At 42.2% G+C, this 14615-nt stretch overlaps 1 protein-coding gene across 5 annotated transcripts in view; it reads right to left on the bottom strand.

The window, feature by feature from the left end:
• Ttll4 (tubulin tyrosine ligase like 4) overlaps positions 1-14406 on the bottom strand; it is a 44049-nt gene extending 29643 nt beyond the window's left edge. For 3 of the 5 annotated variants that reach the window (XM_027397245.2, XM_027397244.2, XM_027397246.2), the window contains exon 1: positions 14225-14406. The gene's annotated coding sequence lies outside the window, so the exon portion shown is untranslated. The remainder of the gene's footprint in view (positions 1-14224) is intronic. The other 2 variants (XM_027397243.2, XM_035441040.1) reach the window with 1 other exon arrangement.
• Positions 14407-14615: the final 209 nt, after the last annotated feature.

Here is a 14615-nt window from a genome sequence, read left to right as displayed (position 1 = left end):
TCTGCAGTATTCAGCAGGAGAGAGGAAATAACCATAACCCTACTAAGTAGTTCCCAGAAACCAAATTTGAAATTCACATAAAGAACATAGAAGCATGGTGTACCAAAGGCCATGATGACACACCCATAACCCTAGCAGAGGCAGATGGTTGTCAGTTTTAGACCAGCACAGTACCTGACCAACAAAACACTGGCAGTATGGGAGTTACTATTCTTTGCTACTGATACCTGTCTTGTTTTTGTTTGATTTTGTTTTTTGTCAACTTGACACAAGTTAAAGTCAAGAGGAACCCTAAATTGAGAAAAATACCTCCATCAGACTGGCCTGTAGGCAAGTCTGCAGGGCATGTTCTTGATTAATGATTGATGTGGGAGGATCCCGCCCACTGTGGGTAGCTAAGCAAGCAAGCTATGGAACACAAGCCAGCAAAGTAAGCAACGCTCCTCTATGGTCTCTGCTTCAGCTCCTGCCTCCAGGTTCAAGTTGAGCTGTTGTCCTGACTTCCCTTCAGGATGAACTATAACTGTAAACAAGCCCTTTAATCCCTAAGTTGCTTTTGATCATAGTGTTTTATCACATCAATCAAAGGCCAACTAGGCCAAAGATCCCGTCTTCTACATCAGTCCTTTTTTTTTTTTTCAATTATTATATATACTGCATATATTCCTGCAGGCCAGAAGAGAGTACCCGATCTCATTACAGATGGTTGTGAGCCACCATGTGGTTGCTGGGAATTGAACTCAGAACCTCTGGAAGAGCAGCCAGTTCTCTTAACCACTGAGCCATTTCTTCAGTCCTCCCATCAGTCTTTTTAAAAGCTGCTCTGAAAGGAGAAAAATACAACAAATAGGCAATGATAGTTCCACTAGGAATTTTAAAAGTTCACCCAGGAAAAGCAATGTTCTCTTATAAAGACATCATTAGGGCTAGTCAGGGTAGTAGCTCAGACCCATAATCCTAGACTTCGAAGGCTGAGGCAAGAGTACTGTCTCAAGTTCTAGGCCAGCCTGGGCTACAAAGTGAGACACTGTCTCAAAACAAAAAGAAACAATACCTATTTGTGAGATTTATTATACTACTAGTACTTAGACTCTTCAGCTGTAATTATGGTTTCCCATTAAAACATACCAGAAAGGCCAAATACCTCAGGAAATAAAGGTGTTTGCCACCAAGCCTGATGACCTGAGTTCCAACCCCAATACCCACATGAAGAAACAATTTCCTCAAGATGCCCTCTGACCTTCTCATATACACCGTGACATGTATATGCATGTGCATATACACACAATAAGTAAATAAAGTGTAAATTTTAAAATAAAAAACAATTATGCCAGAAGATGGGTGGTAAACTAAACCCCTTTCTGTTCTCTTGCTTCTAGGTCTTACTGGCTTTTATAATTAGATACTTAGGATTCCTGAAACACTGCATAAAGGAGTTTAAAAGAAATTTTTATTCAACTACTTCCTAGACTCTGGTTTTTAAACACCATCTGTTAATAAAAGGAGCCAGAGCCATCTAAAAGTGGCGGATTCCAGGGCTGGGACAGGAAAAACAGGAGACAGGCCTAGAACATTTGGTGCCACCAAAAAGGAAAGAAAAGGGTAACCCAAAAAGTGTTACTGTTCTATAACTGAGACGGACATCAAAAGATCCCAAAACATCTACCAAACTAATACTGAGATAGTGGGTGCCTTCTCAATAACACTGGGAAGGAGGCAAGGATGGCTATGTATCAGTGTTAGTCAACTTGTACTGGAAGGCAAAAGGAAGTCAAAGGAACCAGGCAACGGTGGCGCACACCTTTAATCCCAGCACTCAGGAGGCAGAGGCAGGCAGATCTCTGAGTTAGAGGGTTAGAGGCCAACCTGGTCTACAGAGCTGTAGTTGGAATTTTCTTTGGGCCACCAACCAGCTCCCAAATAAAGACACAGACAGTTATTATTTATTAATTATGGATGTTCAGGTTTAGCTTAGGCTTATCCCACTAGCTCTCTTAATTTAACCTGTTTCTATTCATCTAGGTTTTACCTCAGGGCCTTTTACCTTTCATTCTATATATCCTACTTTCCTACTTCCTCCATTTCTAGCTGCCCCTGATGTTTTTTTTTTTTTTTTCTTTCTTCCCCAAGCCTAAATTCCTCTTCCTACTTACTCTCCCTGCAGGAAGTCCAGCTTATACCTCCTTTTCTTTCTTCCCTCACTATTGGCCAGTCAGCTTTTTTTTAATTTATGTATTTGTATTTTATGTACATTAGTATTTTGCCCAAGTGTCTCCTGGCCTATGTCTGATGTCTGTGTGAGGTTACAGACAGCTGTAAGCTGCCATGTGGGTGCTGGGAATTAAACCAGGGTCCTCTGGAAGAGCAGCCAGTGCTCATAACCTCTGAGCCATTCCTCCAGCCTGAGCTTTTTATTAGACCAATCAGGTACCTTAGGCAGGCAAGGTAAAACAGCATCACATCTTTGCATAATTAAACAAATGCAACACATCTTTACATGGTTAGACAAATGTAACACATCTTTGCATAAACAAATACAACACATCTTTGCATAGTTAAACAGTATGCAACACAGAGTGAGTTCCAAGACAGCCACGGAAGTTACAAAGAGAAACCCTATCTTGAGAAACAAACAAAAAGAAAAGGAGAGGGGGTACCACAAAGTCCTAAGAAATCTATAAAATTCCAAAAAGTCTACAAAAGAAAACCTACTAGAATGAAGAAGCAAGTTTCGTAAGACTAGAAGGTACAAGACTGATACATAAAAACAATTAAAAAATTTTTAATTCATTTTTTTGTTTATGTGCATGTAGGTCAGCTTCAACATTGTTTAAAACAAGAGCTCATCGGGCGGTGGTGGCGCACGCCTTTAATCCCAGCACTCGGGAAGCAGAGGCAGGGGATCTCTGTGAGTTCGAGGCCAGCCTGGTCTCCAGATCGAGTGCCAGGATAGGCTCCAAAGCTACACAGAGAAACCCTGTCTCAAAAAACCAAATAAATAAATACAAACAAAACAAGAGCTCCTGGGTTTTTGCTGCATATGCCAGATTAGCTACCTGCAAGGCCCCAGGGAGTCTCTTGTCTTTGCTTTCTTTCTCCCCACAGAGACATGTGACTGCAGAAACTTGAGCTACTGCTCCTGGCCTATGTGTGGATTCTAAGAATCCAAACTCAGAGGCTCACACTTTCATGACAAGTGCTTTTACCCACTGAACCACCTCCCCAGCCCCACATAATCAAACAAAAACCTCAGCCTCACCCCATGCAGCTCCTTGTCCACCTCCATTGATAAACCTGCCTGCTTTCTTGGATTCTAACTGAAAAGGCATGCCTATAGCTCTTCCTTCAGCAGCTGCTGAGATTTATAGCTTGCCTATCCTGTTGTTTTTTTCTCTCAAACTCAAGAAAATGGTCTGGTGGGGAATCAGTTGGTAGAGTACTTGCCTAGCATTAAAGAAACCCTAGGTTCAATCTGCAGTACCACATAAATGTAGAGTGGACCAGAACTGTAATCATAGATGGAGGTAGGAGGATCTGGAATTCAAGATTATTCTCTGGCTGGGGAGTTAGCTCAGCAGTTAAAAGCACTTCTTGTGGGAAACTAGTTTCCATTCCCAGAACCCACACAGCAGCTCACAACTATTTTTAACTCCAGTCCAGGATATCTCACTCCCTCTTCTGACCTTTGTGGGTACCAGACATGCACATGGCACACATACATACATTCAGGCAAAACAATCATACACATAAAATAACAAAATTAATAAATCTAAAAAAAAATTCTTTTAAAAGATTATTCTCAGTATGAGGCCAATCTGAGTATATCAGACCCTGTCTGCAAAAACCAAACCAAACCAAACCAAGACTGGCCACAGCTCCACAGTAGAGCAGTCAGTAATGCACAGTCCCTGGGTGTAATCTTTAGCATTGCATGAGCAAATCAACAGTTCCATTTACAGTATCATCAGAAAGAACTAAATCAGGCTGGAGAGATGGCTCAGAGGCTAAGAGCACTGACTGTTCTTCCAGAGGTCCTGAGTTCAATTCCCAGCAACCACATGGTGGCTCACAACCACCTTGAGTGAGATCTGGTTCCCTCTGCTGGCATGCAGGCAGAAGACTGTATATAATAATAATAATAATAATAATAATAATAATAATAATAATAATAATCTTTAAAAAAAAAAGAACTAAATCACTTAGGTTCCTGTTTGGGTTTGGTAGGCTACTTTTAGGTTGGCAAAGGGTCTTGCTGTGTTTCTCAGGCTAGGTTCAAACTCCTGGGCTCAAGCCAGTCTTCTGCTGTTGTCTCCTGAGTAAAGACTACAGGTGTCTATCAATGTCCCCTACCTTAGGAATAACTTTAACAATAAAACATATAGACCTGTGCAGTGAAAAATAGACACTGCTAAAAGATATTAGAGATGTATACATACAAAGAGACAACATGCTCATGAATCAATCAGAAGTCTATGAAGTTGGCAATTCTTTCTGACTGATACAGAATAAATGTAATTTTTTAAACCTTTTTAAAAATTTATTTGCTTATTTTTATTATATATACAGTGTTCTGTTTGCATATTTGCCTGCACACCAGAAGAGGGCACCAGATCTCATGGTAGATGGTTGTGAGCCACCATGTGGTTGCTGGGAATTGAACTCAGGACCTCTGGAAGAGCAGTCCAGTGCTCTTAACCTCTGAGCCATCTCTCCAGACTGTAAATGTAATTACCAAAATTCCAGAAGGCTTTTCTGAAGACAATGACAAGTGGATATGAAAATCTATATACAAATATAACAGGTTTGGAACAGGAGACATAACAGCTAGAAGACTTACTCTGCCTAATTTCACAATTTAGAACAAGGCTATGACACTACTATTAAGAAATAGACATGTAGGCCAATAGGACACAATAGAGTCCAGAAATAAACCACATTCTGGCCAATTAAAAGTTGCCTCGGCAATTTCATGAGAAAGGGATCATCTTTTTAACAAATGACGTTGATGCCACAGGATGTTCATGTTCATGCACACCCCACTACCTACAACAGGATAAACAGGAATCCACCTGCCATGCTCTAAGGTACAGAGTAAGGTCACATGCCCATATGAGAAGTCTTTTAAATGTAACTGTTTTAAATCCACCTGCCAGTAAATTTGCAAACTCTGGTTCAAGGCAACTCAGAGGAGGCGGCAAACACCAGGGACTGGCAGATGAAGCTTAACAAAGCACTTTCTAGAGCCAGTCAATACGCTATGGAATTGGGACCTTTGTAGCCTGAAGAATGCCATGATTCTCCTGATTCTCCATAGAAAGCTCACTGCCCACAAAACCCAAGTCTTGTCCTCAGCAGAGATACCAGGTACCATCCACAGCTGAGAAGCAGGAACCTGAGAGGCTGAGATACAGTCTCTGGTGCTAGAAAGAATGAAACAAAGGAGGCACTGTGGGAAATTCAAGGGTTTCTATAGCCACTGTCATTCAAGAAGGAACAAATTATCTTTTAATCTCTTTGAAAGTAGATGGGAATGTCCAATTTTAGAAAAGTCACACTAGAGGACAAGAGAGGAGTAGCAATGACACCAGAATGAATCAATCCTTCTCCCCTGCCCAATTAAACTTTAATTAGTATCAGGGGCAGGAAATAAGCTGATATTCCAAAATCATGATATTCCATATTATGACTTTAATATACTAAAATTCCAAAACAGGTATGGTGGCAATGACACATAATTTCAGCACTCTTGAGGCTGTGCCAGGAACAGCATTAGTTTGAGGCCTGGGCTACATGGTGAATGAACCACTCTAAGAAAAACAAAACAAAAAATCTAGGGGAAAGAGAGGGTCTCAGGCTCCAGAACAGAAATCATAACATAGAAATTTACAGCTTGCCAGGAATAATGAGGACTTGGTCCTAACGGATTCGGACTCTATTTCCAGCTTCAAAGAAAGTTTGTTGGAGTTTTTTTTTTTTTTTTTTTTTTTTTTTCTTTTCTTTTCCCCCAAAACAGGCTTTCTCTGTGTAACAGTCTGGCTGGCCTCAATCTCAAGAAATCGGCATGCCTCTGCCTCCTGAGTGCTGGAACTAAAGGCATGCGCTCCACTCAAATTAGGTTTTTTAATTAATTGGTCCCTATCTCCAGTCACTACTTTAAAAAAGTCACCATCATCTGTCACCAGCTGAATTCTCTACTTCTATACTTAACCTCTCCTTAGAATCCCCTCTTTCTTTTTGGTGTTAGTGTGTGTGCATCCAAGTGCCTATGCTGTCCAATCTGCAAGGATACTTCTGTCTTGTTTCCTTAAGTGAGAACAATTAGTAGCCTATGCCGAAGAACCTATGCTGTCTCAAAACCATCAAGTCTCTAGGGACCAGATCCAGCTAAATTTGAACAAGCATCTATTCCTACAGAAAGCAATTATTCATTATGCACTGATTAAATCATTATCTTGGATGTGGCACTGAGATCTGTAGTTTCCTTTACCTCCTCCATCTAGGTATTTCTGTAGGTCACCTACGGAATCTGGGACACTGGAAATGGTTCATTATCTATATACAATCCACAAGGCTCCTGACAACATCCCTTGATGGGATGTAAATAACTCACCCGACAATGGACAGGCAGGGCTGAGTGAAGGAATCAAACCCACTTCCTCTGACATGATAAATCCCAAGCTCTAGCTCCCTACAGTAAGTTAGAAAGCAATGAATTTAATAATTTTTTAGGATTTATTTTTAGTTCTCATTGTGTGTGTGTTGGTATTCAAGAATATATGCACATCAGTGCAAGTACCCCCAGAGGTCCTTGGAGCTGGAGTTACAGGCAGTTGTGAGTGACCCAATATGGATGGTGAGAACTGAAGGCAGGTCCTTTGCACTTGCAGTGATAAGCTCTCAGCCACTGAGCCATCTCTCTAGGTCCAGTCAAAATGTATTTCTAGAAGTCACACAGAAGGTCAAACTCTGGCTTTTATGAAAGGGAAGGTCAGTATTACTACAAGTGAAGATAAGTGAAGCAGAGCACAATGCAGGATTGCACAATGAAAGAGTAAACCAAGAAACAAATACAGATCACAACAGCTAGACCCAAGAGGGTAAAGCTACAGATTACTGACTGACAAGTGAAAACAGCTGAAGCTTTAGATGGCCAGGTGACTAGCTCTTCTGAAGTTTTGATTTTTATCAGTTTCCACAAACAGCTCCTTCCTCAGGTCAACAGCAGTCCTCAAAGGATGGTTCACAGAATCTGAGGGAGCCCAGAGACTCTTTCAGAGGTTCTACAGGTCAGAACTGTTTTGTATACCAGAAATAAGAGGGCATTTGCCTTTTCTACTGTGCTGACCTTTCCACTGACGGTACAAGAAAAGCAGTGATGAGTAAAGCCACAGCCACCCTGACCCAACTCAAGACATTGGCTGCTTAGATTCTTCCACAGGATGTATATTAGCTGGCAACACACTGAAAGAATGCCAAGTTTACTTCATACTACAGCAATATATATTTTTAAAAAGTTTTAAATAGTCTATGTGACAAAACAAGAAGGATCTGAGGGTATAGCACTTGGACAGCACTTGCCCAGCAAGATGGAAAGTCTAGTTTCAAACCGCAGCCAGCACCTGGGTGATATGGTGAAAAGGAGCCTTAAGATACATGAGTGGGCGTAGTAGTACAAGTCTGTAACCCTAGCACTAGGAGTTTAAGGCTATTCTCAACCACATGAGTTTCAGGACAGCCCAAGCTACATGAGACAATACAAACCAAAACACAACATAGAACCACTTAAGCTGCATACAGATGACCATCTCTCTAAGCAAAACAATTGTGTGATTGAACTGCCAGATTTTTCTGTAGAACACCATGTTTACTTGAAAGGATGAATGACATAAGCAACAAAGTCGTTCAGACTTTGGTAACTGGCAAACACTTCTGGAAAATGAAACAGAGTAAAGCCTGTCACTTCAAGTTAAACAGCTGACAGTACTTGTTGCCAATGACAAAATCTGAGCTTCCAAGAGAAAAATCAGAATTTTGGCAAAACTATATCCACCACTTGAAGCATGACTGCTTTTCTGGAAATTGTGATGCTATTACAAATGACTTTTAATTTTACTTTATATAAATTTTTAGCATGTTTTTATTTGAGTATATGTGCACATGAGTGTCACAGTATAATGTGGAGGCCAAAGGACAACTTTCATGACTCTTCTCTCCTTCCATTATGTGGGTTCCAAGGATTGAACCCAGGTCATCACTTGGTAGCAAGTGCCTTTAGCTGATGAGCCATCTCAGTGGCCCACTTTTGGTGTCTTCAGACAAGGTCTTACGAGGTAGTACAGGTTGGTCTCAAATTTATAGTCCTCTTGCCCCAGCTTCTCAGATTCTGGGATTAATAGTCCTAATATTGCCATCATGGCTACTTTCAAATATGATTTTCTTTTTATACTGTATAAGAAAACATGACATTTGGAAGAACTGTATAACTCAATCAGTGCCTATCACATGATGTCATGGAGTCAAGAATACATTCAAACTGTTGTGGTGGTACACACCTGTGGTTATCCCACACTTATGAAAATTATGTAGTAAAATCTAGAAGAATCTGAGCTACCTAGTGAAACCTCAACTCTGGACAACCAAATAATGAAACCCTACCAACCAAAAATTGATCCTTCTTTTATACAATAACAAAGTAAAATACCCACAAACTCCTTGTGTTTCAGGCCCTTCTAACCATCTGAGGCCAAATTCTCTTCCTAACTTTTGTTGTTGTTTTATGTGTATAAGTATTTTGTCTGCATCTATGTCTGCTTACAAGGATGCAATGCCCAAAGAGTCCAGAGAAACTGTATAATCAGCAGTGAGCCTGGTTCTGTGGAAGAGCCAGTGCTCTTAACCACTAAGCCTTTCTCCTAAATTTTCTTTTTTTTTTTTTTACACATTTAAAAAATTGTTTTATTAAGTAGTTGTGTATCTATATTATTTTTTAAGCAAGCTGGAAACTTGGGGGACTTTTTTTTAATTAGAAACAGGATTGTTTTACATGACAATCCCAGTCCCCTTCTCCCTCCCGTCCTCCTCTACCACCCCCCCAACTAAAACCCTACCTATCACATATCCTTTCTTCTATTCTTCACCTGACTCAACTTTTCTGCTCCCTCATGACCTCTGCATCCTTCCTCTTCTTCCCTTCTCATTCTCGTAGGTCTCCTAAATTTTCTTAAGTCAAAAACTAACATACCAAAATAGAACTGAGTGAGGAAATAAGTATGAAAATCCAGTTATCTTTTCTTAATCTAAAAAAGAAACACCCAATTCTTTCCCAAAAACGATTTTCGGGGGCTGGAGAGATGGTTCAGAGATTAAGAGCACTGATTCCTCTTCCAGGGATCCTGAGTTCAATTCCCAGCAACCACATGGTGGCTCACAGCCATCGGTTATAAGATCTGGTACCCTCTTCTGGTGTGCAGATATACATGGAAACAGAATGTTGTATACACAGTAAATAAATAAAATCTCTAAAAAAAAAAAGATTTTCATTTAAAAACATTCATTTATATTAACCATAACATGCCAATAATGGACCTATCAATTTTTCCAAATGAAGTAAATTTCAGTTTCTATAATATGGTAAATTTGAGATATACCTCCTACATTACAAAAAAATCAACACCATGTATAGTGGAACAAGCCTGTAATTCCAGCACTTGAGAGGCAGAAGCAGGTGGAATAAAGGCAAGCCTGGTCTACATATCAAGTTCCATATGGCTAGGGGTACATAATGAGACCTGTCTCAAAAAAAAAAAACAAAGATCATCATCATGGTCTAGGGATACAAATCCGTGATAAACATAACTCCCTAGGTACAATCTCTACTATACGTGTATACACACATACACACATACACACATACACACACACACACACACACACACACACACACACACACACACACTATGTGAAGGTCAGAAAATTCAAAGAGCTTTCTGAAATGTGTAAGAAATCAAAATGCAAAAAAAAGCCTGTCCAGGACATCCAGGCTTCTAAAGGACAAGGTTCTTTGTATTTCAGGGCCCAAGAGAAATTAGCATTGTCAGTTCCCAGGTCTCACAGAAAAGGTGAAAAGTTCAGGGTGGTGGAGATTAAAAAAAAAACAAAACATCTTTCTCTGTACTTCACTGGCAGATCAGAGCATCTGATCCCAAACTAAAATCCAGGGAGCTAATGATCAAACTATTCCAAGGCCATAGAGTCTGGTGGGGAAATTAAACCCAACTCCAGATCCTAAGTATGGAATACATCCTGTAACTTTCCTAATAGTGATGGGTTTCCATCCACACATATCCATGGTTTTCCACACTTGTCTTCCTTTCCCATGCTCACCTTGCTTGGCACACAGTAAACACAGTAGGGACACTGCAATCTTCATTGCCACTCTCCCAAGCAACCCTCTTTAATTCCCCAACTACAGCCAGCTCCTACACTCCTGAAGAGCTCTAGACCTACAAAATGGCTTCCTGGGCCCTTCTTGGATGTGTTGTGAACGAATCTGCTCCCAGTGTAACTCTAATCTTGCCCTTCACAGCTGTGGCTCTTAGTAGCTCTTAACAGTTTTCTGACCCATGTGGTCACTAAAGTTGGAAACCTTGATCACTCCACTCTAATCCTTGCCCAACTTTCTGCATCATTCTGCCACCAGATCGTCCATTCTGCCAGATTTAGTATCTTTCTAAACTGCATTCCCACAGTACCAACCAGAAAAATCTTCACTATCTCAGAACTGTTACTTTCTCACTGGCTCCTTATGAGAGACCAGGAGCTAGACAGACTCCTTGGTAGGCAGAAAGATGGCCAATTTCTAAGATGGCAGCTTCTTCAACTTCCAGCCTTGAGGGAAAAAAAAGCTGCCATGGCCCCTGCTGACAGACTGGCTCAACAAGTTGGCAGGCCTGATTTGGACATGTCACACAACTGTTGTGGACTAACCAACCATCCTGTCTTCAACTGACCAATCCTAAAATAGGGATGACTCTTCAGGGGCTTTAAAATCAAGGAGACTGAATTTTTTACTCTGTTTTGCAGAGTTTTTTTTCGATGTGTGTGTGTGCATGCTTCCTCACCCCGATAAACAACTTCCTTTAACTGACAATCTTTTTTTGGTGCTTGAGATTCCTATGCTTCTACCTGTTTCACTTCAGATTTTTCCTGCCTTTTAATTCTTTACCTGGGAGAGAAAACGAACGATCCCTAAACTATATCATTTCTAGACTGTATCACTTAGCTCTAGTCTGAAATCCTTAGTCAACCTACCCACCAGCCTTCTGTACTCTTAGACACAAACATAATGTTATTTTCCTTTTTATTTTTACATAGAATATACTTATGATTTTGTTTGTTTGTTTGTTTGTTTTTCAAGACAGGGTTTCTCTGTGTAGCTTTGTACACCGGGCTGGCCTCGAACTCACAGAGATCCCCCTGCCTCTGCCTCCCAAGTGCTAGGACTAAAGGTGTGCACCACCACCACCCAGCAGAAAATACTTATGATTTTACTCGTTTCTTCCCATAAGCATTTTTTAAATTGTGTATTCCAAGCTAGACCCAGTAACTCACACCCAAAATTACAACACTAGAGTTCAAGATCACCCTGAACTATATATACAGTGAATTCAAGGCCAGTCTGGGCTATTTAGAAAAAGAAAAAGAAAAAGAAAAAAAAAAAAAAAAAAAAAAAAGAAATCACAGCCAGGTGGTGGTGGTACACGCCTTTAATCTTAGCACTTCAGAGGCAGAGGCAGGTGGATCTCCTGATTCAAGGCTAGCCTGGTCTACAAAGCAAGTTCCAAGATAGCCAGGGCTACAGAGAAACTCTGTCTTGAAAAAAAAAAAAAAACCCCAATGGGTAGGGAGAGGGAGACAGGAGAAAGAGGAAGGGAGAAGAAGAGGGGGGAGGAGAACATGAGGGATCAGGAAGATTGAGTGGGGAGAGGAATAGAGGAGAGAAAGAAAAGAGACATCAATAGAGGGAGACACTATAGGTTTAAAGAGAAATCTGGCACCAGGGAATTGTACAGAGATCCACAAGGATGACCCCAACTAGGAACCTAAGCAATAGTGGAGAGTCTACCTTAAATGGTCCCCTATAATGAGAATGATGACTACTTTAAATGCCATCCTAGAGCCTCCATCCAGTAGCTGATGAGGGCAGAGGCAGGGATCCACAACCAAGCACTGAGCCAAACCTGGAATCCAGTTTCAGAGAGGGAGGAATTACAAACAAAGGGGTCAAGACCATGCTGGGGAAACCCAGAAAATACCTGACCTGAACAAGTAGGAACTCATGGACCCCAGTCTGACAGCTGGGGAACCAACATAGGACCAAACCAGGCCCTCTGAACATGGGAGTCAGCTAGCAGCACTGGGCAGTCTATGGGGCCTTTGGGAGTGGAACCAGGATGTATCCTTAATGCACGAACGAACTTCAGGAGCCCGTTTCCCACGGAGGGATACTCTCTTAGCCTAAATACACAGGAGAGGGTCTAGGTCCTGCCCCAAATGACTTGACAGATTTTTTTTTGATGATCCCTCATAGAAGGCCTCACCGTTCCTGGGGAGTGGATGGGGGATGAAATGGGGGGAGGGGGGTAGGAGAGGATGGGAGGGAGAGGGAACTGGGATTTATATGTAAAATGAGATTGTTTCTAATTTAAGTAAATTTAAAAAAAAAGAAAAGAAAAAACGGATGGCTGAAAGGATAAAATAAGAAAGAAAAGGTCTAGTCACATTTAACTGCTGTATTCTTCTGAATTCAGAATACCCACAAAAAGAACAATGAGCCCTGCCATCAGTGTGTACTAGGAAAAGACAGGAAGGAATTTATGGTTTAGAAGGTAGCTTAACCAACATCTCCAGAGTATTCCTAGTTTGGCATTTAAGGAGTTTTTTTTTCTTTCTCATACAAATTTGCAATATGTGAAAGATACATCCCTCCCATTCCTTTTAGGACTTTCTTAGAAACTGCAAGTCAGGAAATGGATTCACTTAAGTTTATATGTAAAGTCTCGGGCCCTAAAAACCCCAGCTCAAAAACCACCACTCTGGAGGATACAGCTCTAATCTAGCAAGACACCCCAAACCATTTGTGACCCCTACTGACGTTCCTCGGGCCATCTGTCACAGAATGGCCCCCAACAAACACAACTCTGGGCTGTTCTTTTCAGGCCTTACTGTATCCTTTCTAAAGCTACTTTGTAACTTGAATGTCTTCCCACCTCTTCATTGCCACAGAACATTCGATAACTTCTAAGGCCAGGCTTAGAGTCCAATCAGTAAGTAACCAGTAATGTTCCCGGCAACAAAGGGGAAAGTTTTATGCAAATAATCCTGGTACTTAATTGCAACAAAAGAAAGCATGGAATCAGAAGGTATCTTCTCTCAAAGGGTCCTCCAGATTACTGCAGATTGGCCAAATAAACAGGCGCTGAAATTAAGTAAGAGATTTGGAATATCCAACATAACTCCCTAACGAATGGGTTTCAAATAAGGATTAAGATTCAGAACTGGTAAAGACTGGAGGTGGGGTGACGTACTTCTCCAAACAAGTCTCGGTTAAACGCTCCATTTCTATCACAGCACATACCACAGTATGGCAAATACTTACTTGATTAAAAATTCCCCGTTTCGTAAACTCCTGAAAACATGTTTGTCTTGCTCGACAATGTACCCTCCCTAGGAAAATTTCCTAGTGGCTTTGCTCATTACCTATTTGTCGATGTTTATAAAAACTGTTTGTAAATGATTAAATGAAGAAATGGCTGGATAAATGAGTAAATTACATAGGATCACAGCTCCTGCTTGGACTCTAGGGAAATGTTTATGGAAGTAACTCTCAAAGTGGGGTCGAGGAAAAGCAGGCCTTGAGAAGAGCCTGGGCTCCAAACCCAAGCCAGAATTTAAACAGCAGCGCGGCGGGAAAGAGGACGCTGGAGCCAGGACCAAGTAGGCTGCGGGGCTCGGGCCGCCCGAGAAGCCAACTAAGTTCTCCCCGCGTGGCGGCTGACGAAGAGGGCTCGGGAGCGGGCCGGGGAGGAGGCCGCGGTCCCGGCCTCACTGGAGAATGACGAAGTGGCGAACCGGAAGCGGGGCTAGGGGCCGTGCCAAAGGCCGGGGCCGAGGCAAGAGGGAGCGGTCGGCCTGGGTCGGGGTCCAGCTCCGCGGCCACACTCACCTAGGGTACCCTGCTTCACCTCGGCTAGGCTCCGGCTCCGCGCTGCTTCCTCGCTGCGCCTGCTGGGCGAGCGGGCGACCTCAGGTGTCCCTAGCAACCACGCTCCGCCACGCGACCCGCGGTCAGCCACCGACGCCCCCAGCCGTCTGCCGGGCACTGCGCGCGCCCCTAGCGGGCAGACCTTAGGACAGGAAGGGGAGGGCGGGGGCGGGCACCAGGCAGGCGCGCCGAATCCGAGCGCTTTTGCTGCCTAGAGAATGGGGGACGGGGCAGAGGTGGGGTGGGGGAGGTTTTTTAAAAAGAAGTGCAAGGGATTTGCGCATGCGCAGGCACTCTGGAACTCTGCGAGCGGAATTCTGGGAGCTGTAGTCCTTCATTTAAAGGCTCCGTT

Source organism: Cricetulus griseus, chromosome 2, assembly GCF_003668045.3.
Source record: "Cricetulus griseus strain 17A/GY chromosome 2, alternate assembly CriGri-PICRH-1.0, whole genome shotgun sequence".
Lineage (NCBI taxonomy): Eukaryota > Metazoa > Chordata > Mammalia > Rodentia > Cricetidae > Cricetulus > Cricetulus griseus.
This window is presented reverse-complemented; position numbering and strand designations above follow the sequence as displayed.